The sequence below is a fragment of the Cnephaeus nilssonii genome (genome assembly GCF_951640355.1).
Source record: "Cnephaeus nilssonii genome assembly, chromosome: 16".
NCBI classification, from domain to species: domain Eukaryota; kingdom Metazoa; phylum Chordata; class Mammalia; order Chiroptera; family Vespertilionidae; genus Cnephaeus; species Cnephaeus nilssonii.
The window spans coordinates 4222591-4235176 of record NC_137087.1 but is presented as its reverse complement, the minus strand read 5'-3'; the positions used below and the strand labels follow the sequence as shown (position 1 = coordinate 4235176).

At 41.7% G+C, this 12586-nt stretch overlaps 1 protein-coding gene across 2 annotated transcripts in view; it reads right to left on the bottom strand.

The window, feature by feature from the left end:
- Window positions 1-12586, bottom strand: part of BMPR1A (bone morphogenetic protein receptor type 1A) — a 182797-nt gene that overhangs the window by 85026 nt on the left and 85185 nt on the right. The window contains exon 2 of one of the 2 annotated variants that reach the window (XM_079794314.1): window positions 8733-8848. The exons of the other annotated variant lie outside the window; for it this stretch is intronic. The gene's annotated coding sequence lies outside the window, so the exon portion shown is untranslated. The remainder of the gene's footprint in view (window positions 1-8732; window positions 8849-12586) is intronic. 2 annotated transcript variants of the gene reach the window in all.

Below are 12586 nucleotides of genomic sequence, written 5' to 3'. Positions count from 1 at the left end.
AGAAAAGAAGTGTGGACGAAAGGGGCCACATGCTGACCTGACAAGCTCAGGGAAGGCCTGCATGGCGGTCTTGCAAACTCAGAGACCTAAAGTCACCACAAAGGATGAAATTAAACTTTAATTAAAAGCAGTTATGGTGGGCAGTTACGTCCTAGGCTGGTATCTTCCCTGACAAGGTCAACCTTTACATTAACTGAGCCTATCTGTTTTTTTGCATTTGTAGTAACATATCCTTGAAATGTCTGGTTAATTTGTAACTTCCTTTTTTCTGGACCCCTTGGGGCACAACCTAATGTGCCTGAGCACCAGGACAGATACCACAGATTCCTTCATTATCATGTTAATTGTTCCTGCACCCACCTAAGTATGTGTCTATCATTTAACTTTTTATCCAATCCCCGGGGTTTCCCCCCCTTTGCTTTCTCCCCTTCTAATCTATCACCAATGGATTTCATATAACCCACCTACACCCCCTCCTTTGATTGCAATATATAAAAATAGATGAAAAACCACCATTCTCCGGAGCTTTATCCCAATCCATTGAGATACTGCTTCCTGGCAACTGTCCACAGTTTGGCTCAAATAAACTCACAAAAATCCTTTACAGGTTTGAATGTTTTTTTACGTTAACAGAAGTATTAGGATGGAGGATGAAGCTATGAATGGAAATGTCGCTATAGAATATTAACCAAAAAGATGCTCCCATAAATCTTGTGGCATGCTCTCCCCACAGTATCAGATACAACGCAATAAACGAAACCACCTGGATCTACCATGAAAGCATCCAAACTGGAGAATGATCAAGTAAGAAAGCCAAGAGCATATCTACCAAATTTATATTAAGAAAAGAGCCATGCGACCTGAACTGAAGAAAAGGGGAATAAACTTTCTGTCTCCCTTCAGAGGAGCCTATTAACCAAAGAGCTGAGGGCAAGGCGTGCAGGGTGTCTCTGAGACCCCAAGTTCTAGGTTTCCCTACAGAAGAGAGGGGGTGTGGGACTAAATTTATAATGGGGTCCAAGGAGAGACCAATAGGAAAGATATAGCTCAGCTTTTCCTCAAGCCTGGAGCTCTAACTGCTTTGCTACAATGCAGCAACTAACAGATTTCCTCAGACCTAGAGGCACCCTTCCCCTGCGACAGAACAAAATAAGTGCTTAGGGATCCCCAAATCCCCAGGAGTGGGGGTAAAAAATACACAATTCATTTAAAGGAAACTCAGCAACTGCAGCATAAGCTAAGGTAACATCAGAGCAGGTGGCTTCAATTTAAGCAGAACTAACAGTCGACAGTGGGTGACAGCAGACACCCAGATGGCGTCAGTCATGCCAGTGAAGGAGAAGAAACTCATGGATGTCAAAATGAAGGAGCTGCCAAACTGGATGCTGACGTGAGATCTCACCTCAGAGGCACTGTCTGAGCATTCCAGGTTACTCCAGTCTCACCACCAGTGTGTCAATGTGAAGAAATGGAGCATTTCTGGGGTTTCTGTGGTGCTGGCAGCTGACATGCTTTACTGCTTTTCATACAAGGAACTCAAACACAAATGGCTCCACGGAATCCCTGAAGGGGGCCCCGCAGGAAGGGTGCACTCTGCATTCCCACCATGACCTTCTTGGCCCTGCACCCTTCCTTGTGGAACTCAACCTTGCTGAATCTTTTCGTACACTAACTGAGAATTAACACCTAATGAAAGATGACTGATATATTTAAAAAGATCTAAACGATGTTTTAAACTTTATTGATTTGAGAGAGAAAAAGAGAGAGAGAGAGAGAGAGAGAGAGAGAGAGAGAGAGAGAGAGAAACAGACTTGTTGTTCCACCCATTCACACATTCATTCACTGATTCTCACATGTGCCCTGACCGGGGATCAAACCCCCAACCTTGGCATACCAGGATGATGTTCCAACCAACTGAGCTACCTGCCCAGGGCCAAAACATTTAAAACTTTTTTGTTGTTGTTAATCCTCACCTGAGGATATTTTCCATTGATTTTCAGAGAGTGGAAGGGATAGGAAGAGACAGAAACATCATGTGAGGGAGACACATCGATTGCTTGCCTCCTGTATGCACCCCAACCAGGGCTGGGGAACCTGCAATCAAGGTACGTGCCCTTGACCAGAATCAAACCCAGGACCCTTCAATCTGCGGGCTGATGCTCTATCCACTGAGCCAAACCGGCTAGGGCTAAAATGTTTTCAAAGGATGAGACTGGCTGAATCAGAAGGCTGCGGTGTTGATCAGAAGGGAGAGCAGAGGCCCCCAGCATGCAGAGCTCCAGTACAAGCTGCCCTGCTGCTCTGACTCCCCGACTCCAAGGGACTGGAGGTACCTGGGGCAGACAGAGATGCTGTGTAGATTCTCTGACAAGTCCCAAAGAGGTTATTGCAACACAGACTTCTAGATTTTCTGATGGAAGGATATGCCTTCTATAACACTGTATGAAAAGTATAGCTCCTTGCATGATATTGGGCCTTAGTAAAGAACCCAACCATGGAACATCAAAGGTTTTGTGACTACGGCTACCCATCACGATCCACCAAGTCACAAGGTCAGGTGTACAGTGGAAACAGTGTATTTGTAGCACGACCTAGGCAGGTGCAGAGGGGGACAGGAAACAGTAAGAGGCTAGAGCCTCATGTCACTGACCCGTGTCACTCTCCTGTCTTCACTCTGCTCACACCAATGGCTCTATGGGAGGTCCTTGGTACCAATGACAAAACAGAAAAACCTGGGGCCTGGCTATCAGATTCAAGTCACAGGTGAGTGTACTGCTCTCCAGCCCTACATGGTGGCTCTAAGACAACAGCGAGGAGAAAATTCTCTCAGTGGGATATGCTAACTGATTAGGGAGACAGAAGGAGCAACTATAGAGACAAGAAAGCTGGAAAACAGCCATTTAGATGCACAAAGTGCCAATCTTTATGTCTTATGCTAATGCCCACCAACCACAGAGGCAGCATTTCACGACATCCCAGCTACAGATGGGATAACTGATCGGTGGACCTTAGCCATCTCAAAGCTTGACCAACAGGGCCATGAGTGGAGCCGTGACAGAGGAAGGCTTTCCACAGGCCAACTGACACATGTGGATGCAGAGCGGACACTTACTGCAAATGTGGGCTTGTCTCCTCCCTACCACCCCGTTACAGCACCTCCTATCGCCAGCTCCATTATCACCAGGTTTATAGAGTGTCTCACGGAGAAAAACAACTATGGTCCAGGACTAGAAGCAGTAATGGGTACTACCGCTTGTCCCACTAACCTCCTGTCTTAGAGATTTCTTCTAGCAATTATAACCAGCACCACTTTGAAGGGTCACTGACAGAGCAGACTTAATGGGACATGCGGTGATCTAAGTAGTAAAAGGCGTGGACCAAGCAGTCATGCAGGCACTCTGAACACACCTCCTCAGCACAGCTGCCGTCTCAATACAGCCACGCTGCACTTCTGTGTACTGCCCGGCAGCACCTGGGGAGCACTGTGAGCCCAAGGGTTTTTTGTAACACTGAGGCACAACCACATGAGTGCCCACGTTAAAGCTCAAGGAGCAACCCTCAGCTCCCTGTCCTTTGGTGGGACAATACTGAGGTGCATTTCGAGGATCCCCAGGGTGATGGAATCCCAGTTGCCCAATGATAACTAATTCATTAACACACTTGATGTAAATTCACGCTTTCTGACTCATTTTTCCTATTCTCTCATTTCTGCTTCGTTGGATGACCTCCCAAATAAACTACTCAGCCATAGTCCTTATCTCAGGCTCTACTTTCAAAAGAATCCCCAACTGAGAAGTGATGCAGTCAGGGTTCAAACGTAAGCAGCGTGGCTCCAGTGTCCACGCTTTTGACAAGAGTGTGTTGCGTCTTAAAGCAGCAGAATGTGGTGCTTGCACATATGGAATACTAAACATAAGTCCGAAGCAATGAACAATGTACACAAAGCCACACGGAGAGATCTTATCCTTCCAGTACTGAAGAAAACCAGAAAAAAGTGCAGAATATTTGTAGCAAAAACCTAATTAAATCAACTACACACATATATACACCCCAACAACACTATATGTCCTACAAGGATATATTCATTCAAAGGCACATTGCATACAAATTAGAGAGGTTTGCTCTGGCAGGAAGAGAGGAAAATGGGAGCAGAGATCAAGAATAAAAGAGATAAGATAAATAAATGAGGGACCTTATAAAGAACAAAGACAGTAATTTTACTGCCATAAACTGAAAGTCTGATTAACTCTAGTTTCTAAACCACAGTTCAAAACAGAGAAAAAACAAAGGGAACATATTGTCACTACCTTAAATAAAAAATGTTACTATCAATGGAAGTTATAAAAATAAATATGTAGCTATGAACTTTAAAAAAAAAATTCATCTGTGGCCCTGGCCAGTTTTGTTCAGTGGATAGAGCGTCAGCCTGCAGACTGCAGGGTCCTAGGTTCGATTCTGGTCAAGGGCAAATGTCCAGGTTGTGGGCTCGATCCCCAGTGTGGGGCGTGCAGGAGGCAGCCGATCAATGATTCTCTATCATCATTGATGTTTCTATCTTTCTCTCTCCCTCTCCTTTCCTCTCTAAAACCAATTAAAAAAACACACACAAACACACACACCCAAAAAACAAAAACCTTTAAGTACACATACATATGTCGATAATATAATACAAATATTAATTTAAGATTGTAACAGGATTTAAAAAATATCCTCATCTGAGGATATTTTTTCCATTGATTTTTAGAGAGAGTGGAAGGGAGGGGAGAGACAGAAAGAGACACATGTATTGGTTGCTTCTCACACGCTCCCAGACTAGGCCGGGATCAAAACTGCAACCGAGGTATGTGCCCTCGGCCGGATGGAACCCAAAACCCTTCAGTCTGTGGGCTGATGCTCTAACCACTGAGAAACCGGTTAGGGCTTAATTTGATTTAAAAAATATATGTTTATATTGCTTTTAGAGAGAGGAAGGGAGAGGAAGAGATAGAAACATCAATGTGAGAAACATTGATTGGCTGCCTCCTGCACGCCCCCTGCTGGGCGTCAAGCCTGCAACCGGGCATGTGCCCTGAGCAGGAATCGAACTGGAACCTCCTGGTTCATAGGTTGATGCTCAACCACTGAGCCACTCCATCCAGGCAGAGAATTTAACTGAATTTATTTAGAGAGGAAATAACTTTGATAATAGTTCAAAGCCCAATGTTTTCTTAACGCGAATGCTTTATTTCCTCCACAATGTAATGTGTTCTGGTTTTACACAATATACAATTAGGGAACAAACAGTGACTATTTTCAATATACAGTGTTAGATTTTTTCTAAATATTGCAAAGTCCTAAATCATGAGTTGAGTTGAAAAAAACAAAAGCATCAAAACTAGCTAGTTTTATCTGAGGTAACTTATTACCTCACTATAAGGTATTTCTCTAAGGACAATACCATACTACGCTTACTTGTTAATGTGGAACTATCACATTTTGTTTAATAAATTTCTCCACAGGCCATATTCATTTACCAGTAACTCTATTAAAACAAGATAATACCATCCTTCATTAAGGGTCAGAATTATACCTGTAGAAATACTTTAAACATTCTTAATTTCACTGACTCTTACATAGCATTTAAAACTATAGCAAAAGAGATAAATATGAACAGAAGAGTATTTTTCTATAACATGCTCTTCTTCTATAAGAGATAATACTTGTATTTTTCATACTACTCCCTTTCAATACGCTAAGGCTTGAAAAATAATGTATAAAAACATCTGTTATATGTAAGAATTATTTATGTTTGCTATTAACCCTTTGCACTCGCTTGCTTTTTTCTCGATTCCTGCTACCGATGCTAACCGTGTCGAGTCACACTCGACATCCGAGTGCAAAAGGTTAATGATGCTCAGCACTGTCCCTACTATCAAGATAAATATATGAACATCATCACCTCTTCCCAACATTGAGTCACAATCAGTGTTTCTTCAGCCTTCACAATATCTACTCCATTTAGTCTTTCTTTTTTATTTCTACTACTAGAGGCACAGTGCATGAATTCATGGATGGGTGGGGTCTGGCTGGCCCATACCGATGGGGGCCCATCGGGCTGCGCCAGCCGGGAGGAGGGGCCGTGGGTGGTTGGTGGCCGATCAGGGGCTGGTGGGGGGGTAGGGGGACGATCAGGCTGGTTGGCTGCCACAGTGCGCGCCATAGCCACTGGTTTTTCTGGTCGTTCTGCCATTGCAGTTACTGGGCTTTTATATATATAGATTACCACTCTGGTTAAATTTGGATTACCTCATGCCTGTCTACTGCTACAACTATCTGAGCTCCCCGACTCCTCACTCCACATCCCGAATGATGTATGTTCATACCTCACTGCTACAGTAAGTTGCCCAAAATGTAATTTTCTCTAAGTCACACTTACTATACTTACCAAGACCTCCACCACATGACTACAGAAGTATTCGTTTTCTATTAATCAGCTTTTCCAGAAACATCTTTTAATTCTTTCTTTACCTATCCAAATTCTACTGATTTTTCAAAGCCCAGCTCAACCAACCCCTCCGATTTCTACTTGTACTTCTCAGAGCTATAGAACCCTGACTAGAAAGTAATGATTTACTCCTTTGGCATTCATCACTTTTATCTGGCATTATTGATTATCATTACTCATATTACACACACACACACACACACACACACACACACACACATACACACACACACACACACACACACACTTTATTGATATGATGACTATAAACAGAGGATGGGACCATGTTCCTTTTTTTTTCTGATTTTGTCTTTCTGACTTTCTGTTACAGTTTAACAGGGACAAAAAAGAAAAAGTAATATCTTGTAGAATAAAAATAAGTGCCTTAAATTATGAGAAACATATTCTTAGAGTCAAAGGAATTGAGATCAGAAGGAATGTTAGGGATGAACTGGCACTGAGATGGATTTTTAAAAGTTGATAGATAGGTCTTCCACAGGAGAGAAAAAGAGGAAAAGCATGCCAGGAAAAAAAAAAAAACATGAATAGGAAGGAGAGAAAATATAGGACAATTTCAACTAATTGGCTAAAGCGCATCGTACATGTAAGGGTAGACAAGAAGAAAATTAAACATCTGTTCAATAACCAATGCTAAAGATTTTCATAATTTTGGGTATGTTGATCACTATCTTAATCAAGAGCCTCATTATTTTTTGCTTAAAACAATTAAGAGGATCATAATCATCTCTCTGCTTTCGTCATCTTCCCCTTTCCAAACTATCATTCATATCACTGCCAGATTAATTGTGACGAAATATGATTATAATCCATAATCCAAAATACCTGTTAAAAATTTTCAAAGATGGCCAACTACTCAAAAAACAAAATCTAAACTCCTAACCATGGCATTCAAATTTCTTCACAATCAACATCTTTCCAGCCTTGTCCCTCAAATCATCTCTTATATAATGAATTCAACAAAATGTTTTCTTCGGTTTTTTATATATTCCACACATCTCAAACTTCCCCTGCTTATGTTGGGCTCTGTGCATGAAATTCCCTTGCCTCCCAGCAATCCTCTACTCAGTGGTCAAGATTCTACTCAAACGACACTTCTTCCTTGCAGCCTCCCTGCCGCCTCCCCCAGTTTCTCCTCTAACATTGGTAGAGCCTTTCTAGGTGATGCCACTACACTTTCTAATTTCATACAGCACTTTCCAAACTGCACTAGAATGAACTGTTTGCATATTCATCTCTAAACATATTCTCTGAGGCCCTGGCTAGGTAGCTCAGTTGGAACAACAAATCGGTGCTCTCTCTGTCTCTCTGTCTCTCTCTCTCTCTGTCTCTCTCTCTCTCTCTCTCTCTCTCTCTCTCTCAGAATCAATAAAAGCATATCCTTAGCCCTGGCCAGTTTGCTCAGTGATTAGAGTGTCGGGCTAAAGGGTCACAGGTTCAATTCCCAGTCAAGGGCACATACCTTGGTAGCAGGCTTGGTCCCCGGCCCCGGTCAGGGTGAGTGTGGGAGACAATCAATCAATGTGTCTTTTTCACATTGATGTTTCCTCTCTCTCACCCTCTCTATTTCTCTCTCCCCCTCCTCGCTACCCCTCTTCTTTCTACGCTCTCTAAAAATCAATGGAAAATTATCCTCAGGTGAGGATTTTTAAAAAAGTGTATGTCTTATCTATTTTTTTAAATGTAGATCCCTGAAGAATTCAAACCTTTACCTGATAATTTGAGGCTCAAAATGAATTTGAAAATAATGAATATGATTTCTCTGTACATACTGTTTTAGAATGATTTCTTTCCCCTGTCCCTGATCTTATTACAGTTCCTACTTCTTTAAATGAAATAAATTCTATCTCCAAAGATCTATTATTCTAAGATAATTTTATCCTAAAATTTAAATGTGTGAATGTTTCAGAAAACATTAATTTTTACATAATCTTCTATTCTGAACTCTGCTTAGTCATCTTTAGCAGGAATATATATAATTATATACATAATTTAATGCTTATTTTCTACAGTTAAAGAAAGTGTTTTTAGTAATAAATATTTTTTATTCCTGAAGAGGTTCAACATTATTAGGAGAGGAGAATATATTACAACTACTTATGATTCATAAGGAAGGTGATTAAAGAAACTAAATAAGTTAAAGGTATAGCAGTGATTTAGAACTATTTTCAATTGTTAAAAAATGATGTTTCACATTATTCTAATTATTTTCTTAAAAGTCTTTCCTTACCTCAGAGATGTACTAGAGATAAAACTGTGCTTCCAAATTTCTCCAAGCAGCTTTGACCTATGCTTCCATCTCATGAATTCCAAGACAGTATTAAACTGATGCATATTTTCATAAATCTGTTTAGGAAAAAAGAACTTATTTCAGACTGAAAAAATTTTTATTTGTCAAAAGGACACACATAGAAACAATACTAAAAATTCATCATGTATAAAACTATATACTTTCAATGTAAATTCAATGAAAAGTTCTACCGTATTTTAGAAACTTATCACTTTACCATTTCCCAACCTCTACCCAAAGAAGTGTCCCATTTTGAGTATTTTTATATTTAAATAGGCCCTGGCCGGGTGGTTGGAGCGTTGTTCGGTATACCAAAAGGTCTAGGGTTCGATCCCTGGTCGGGCGAGAACAGGAGGCAACTGATAAATGCTTCTCTCACATCAATGTTTCTCATTCTCTCTCCCCCCCGCCCTCTAAAATCAATAAAAATATATCCTTGAGTGAGGATTTTTAAAAACCATGTGTATTTAAAACAAAAAAGGTAATAGTTCTATGGAAAAAATTACTCACATGTAAAATTTCTGAAGTGGCTCAGGCCTTTGGAAAAAAAATAATCTCAAATTGAAAAAACTGAAACAGCTAGAAGCAGCACCAACATTTATAATTCTACAACATTCAGATTCCTCCCTAGGCAAAATATATTTGAACACCCAGCTAGTACCCCTATTTTTTCACTTTTTTCTTTTAATCCTCACCCGAGGATATTTTTCCCATTGATTTCTAGAGAGGGTGGAAAGAAGGGAGGAGGGCAAGAAAGAGAGAGACACATCGATTGGTTGCCTCTTGAACGCACCTCTACCGGGGCTGGGGAATCTGCAACCAAGGCACATGCCCTTCGATCCCATGGGCCTATGCTCTAACCACTGAGCGACCAGCCAGGGCCCTATTTACACTCTTTATCACAAAGTTTTAGTAAGCACTTTTTTTTCATTTTGGTCAAACTTCCACCTAGAATATTAGGAATTGTGAGGGTCAAGAATTAATTGCACAGCTTGGTCTAAATCATGGGATAGGTTTCAACTATGTGACTACCCTCCTGCATTAGTGCACTCCTGCATGAAGAGACAATATTCACAAATGTAAACACTGGAAACAAAAATGTTAAAGACAGGTATGCTATTTCCTTTAGAGGTCTTAAAAATAGGTTCCTTCAAATGTGTCTTTTAACTAAAACTTCAAACAGCAAGTATTCTGTTTCATATTTAAAAAGTGAAAAGTTTAAGCTGTATGAACATTACCTATGCCCCATTGCAAGGTCAAAGTGCCCTTGTCTTCCAGTCCATTTAGAAGTATCATGTATGTCACACTGACTTTTGGTAAGTAGTCTTGACAATAATGACTAAATTCATGTACTAGTAAATGGGCAATCTGAACCGGTCTCCATATCAGATAGCAGCCTTTCTTACAGTCAAGTGTTGCCCCTCAGCAGGCAGGCTGCCGCAGAGCTGTGCAAATCTTTCCCATGGGCAGACTCCCTGGGAAAGCAATCAGGAATGCTTTGCCTGCATTCAGGAGCCTTACAGTCTTCTCAATACACTAGTTAGCTACAACTTAACCAGGTCCGTAACATTTTTCTGGGTAAGACTCCAATCATCACTCAGAAAAATGATGCAGGGCAGGAATGGAGACTTGGTGTTAAGGTTTTTTTAAATTATTATTTTTTTCTGAGACAGTCAGTCTTAAAATGTTCCCTTATACTAAAAATAAATAAATACATTGTGTTTCCAGTTTAGAAATGGCATAAAGATTTTCCTCCAAACTCATTCTTTGCTAACAACTCCATTCTTCCCTAAGGGTGTGTGTGGGAACAAATTAACCTTTTCTCATAAAGGTTAAAACAGTATACGGACTGATTCTAATTCCTACAGATATTTCCAATGGATCAAATAATAAGTAAAATCAACATGCAAACCACTTAGCAATCACTGTTTATTATAGCACTACTAGAGGCCCGGTACACGAAATTCGTGCACAGGTGTGTGTGTGTGTGTGTGTGTGTGTGTCCCCCTCAGCCCAGCCTGCACCCTCTCCAATCTGGGAACCCTCTCACAATCCAGGACTGCTGGCTCCCAACTGCTCACCTACCTGCCTTCCTGATTGCCCCTAACCGCTTCTGCCTGCCAGCCTGATCACCCCCTAACCACTCCCCTGCCAGCCTGATTGATGCCTAACTGCTCTCCTGCCAGCCTGTTTGCCCCTAACTGTCCTCCCCTGCAGGCCTGGTCACCCCAACTGCCCTCCCCTGCAGGCCTGGTCCCCCCCAACTGCTCTCCCCTGCAGGCTTGGGTCCCCCACAACTGCCCTTCCTTGCAGGCCTGGTCCCTCCCAACTGCCCTCCCCTGCTGGCCATCTTGTGGTGGCAATCTTGTGTCCACATGGGGGCATTCATCTTTGACCACATGGGGGAAGCCATCTTGTGTGTTGGAGTGACAGTGAATTTGCATATCACTCTTTTATTAGATAGGATAGAGGCCTGGTGCATGGGTGGGGGCCAGCTGGTTTGCCCTGAAGGGTGTCCTGGATCAGGGTGGGGGTTCCCAGAGGGCATGGGGCGGACTGGGTGAGGGGCCTGTGGTGGTTTGCAGGCCGGTCACGCCCCCTGGCAACCCAAGCGGAGGCCCTGGTATCTGGGATTTATGTATCTTCTATAATTGAAACTTTGTAGCAGAGGCCAAGGCAGGCCAGGGCTGCGGGAGCTTGGCTTTCTCCATCGCCGGGGGCAACCCAAGCCTCCTGCTCTCTACAGCTCCGTGGCTGCCGCCATTTTTGTTGGGATTTATTTATCTTCTATAATTGAAACTTTGTAGCCTTGAGTGGAGGCCTGGGCCCACCAGGGTGTACAGAAAGCTTGGCTTCCTCCATTGCTGGGGAAACCCAAGCCTCCTGCTCGCTCCGTGGCCGCAGCCATCTTGGTTGGGTTAATTTGCATACTCGCTACTGATTGGCTGGTGGGCGTGGCTTTTGGGTGTAGCTGAGTGGTTAATTTGCATATTACTCTTTTATTAGATAGGATTTATTACAACACAATTTCCTTGGTGTGAAAAAAAAGTTTCAAGCTTTAGGCTAAAAAGTCTATAATAAAGGAAAATATACTGTCTCCAAAGTCCAAGATCCTGAATCATCTATCCTCCCTCCATTCTCTTACATGCACAAATATATGACAAAACATAAACTTCAGAAAACCTTCCCTAAGAGCTGTTTAAGACCAGCTAAATCACATTGGACTTCTTTACTAAAAGGTAAATAAAGGCAATCAAAAGGACAGAGTGTGCTTCACAGAAGGTACAGATCTGCAAATCCCTTTTTGCAAATCAGAAATACTGTGAATGAAGAAAAGCTTTCCCTACTTTGCAGTACAGTGCTACAGTCCTATAACCCAAGGTGTAAACACGCACATGTGCAGAAATGGGATTTACACAGGCAAAATGTCCCCCAAAACTTTAATCACTTAATGTTCAAGGTAATTTACCACAAGCTTTCAGCATGATGAACTTATCTTCAACAACCCTAAGAGATCCAGTCAAGACGGAACACTAAGCAAGTATAAGTAAATACAATTTTTATCGAAGATTTAATGTCTAAAATTTCAAGCCTCTAAGTTCTAGGAAACACATTAAGGAAAAGGTAATTCTTTTAAAAACACATCAGAGCTTCTTAATGATTCAAAATTCATGAAAATCAAACTTTCTAGATATATAGTCTAATATTTTGTTATACAAAGCTAACATTATAATTTTTACTCAGTAAGCATCTCCAAACAAATGGGGAAAGTTCATTTTAACCCGCATTGCCTT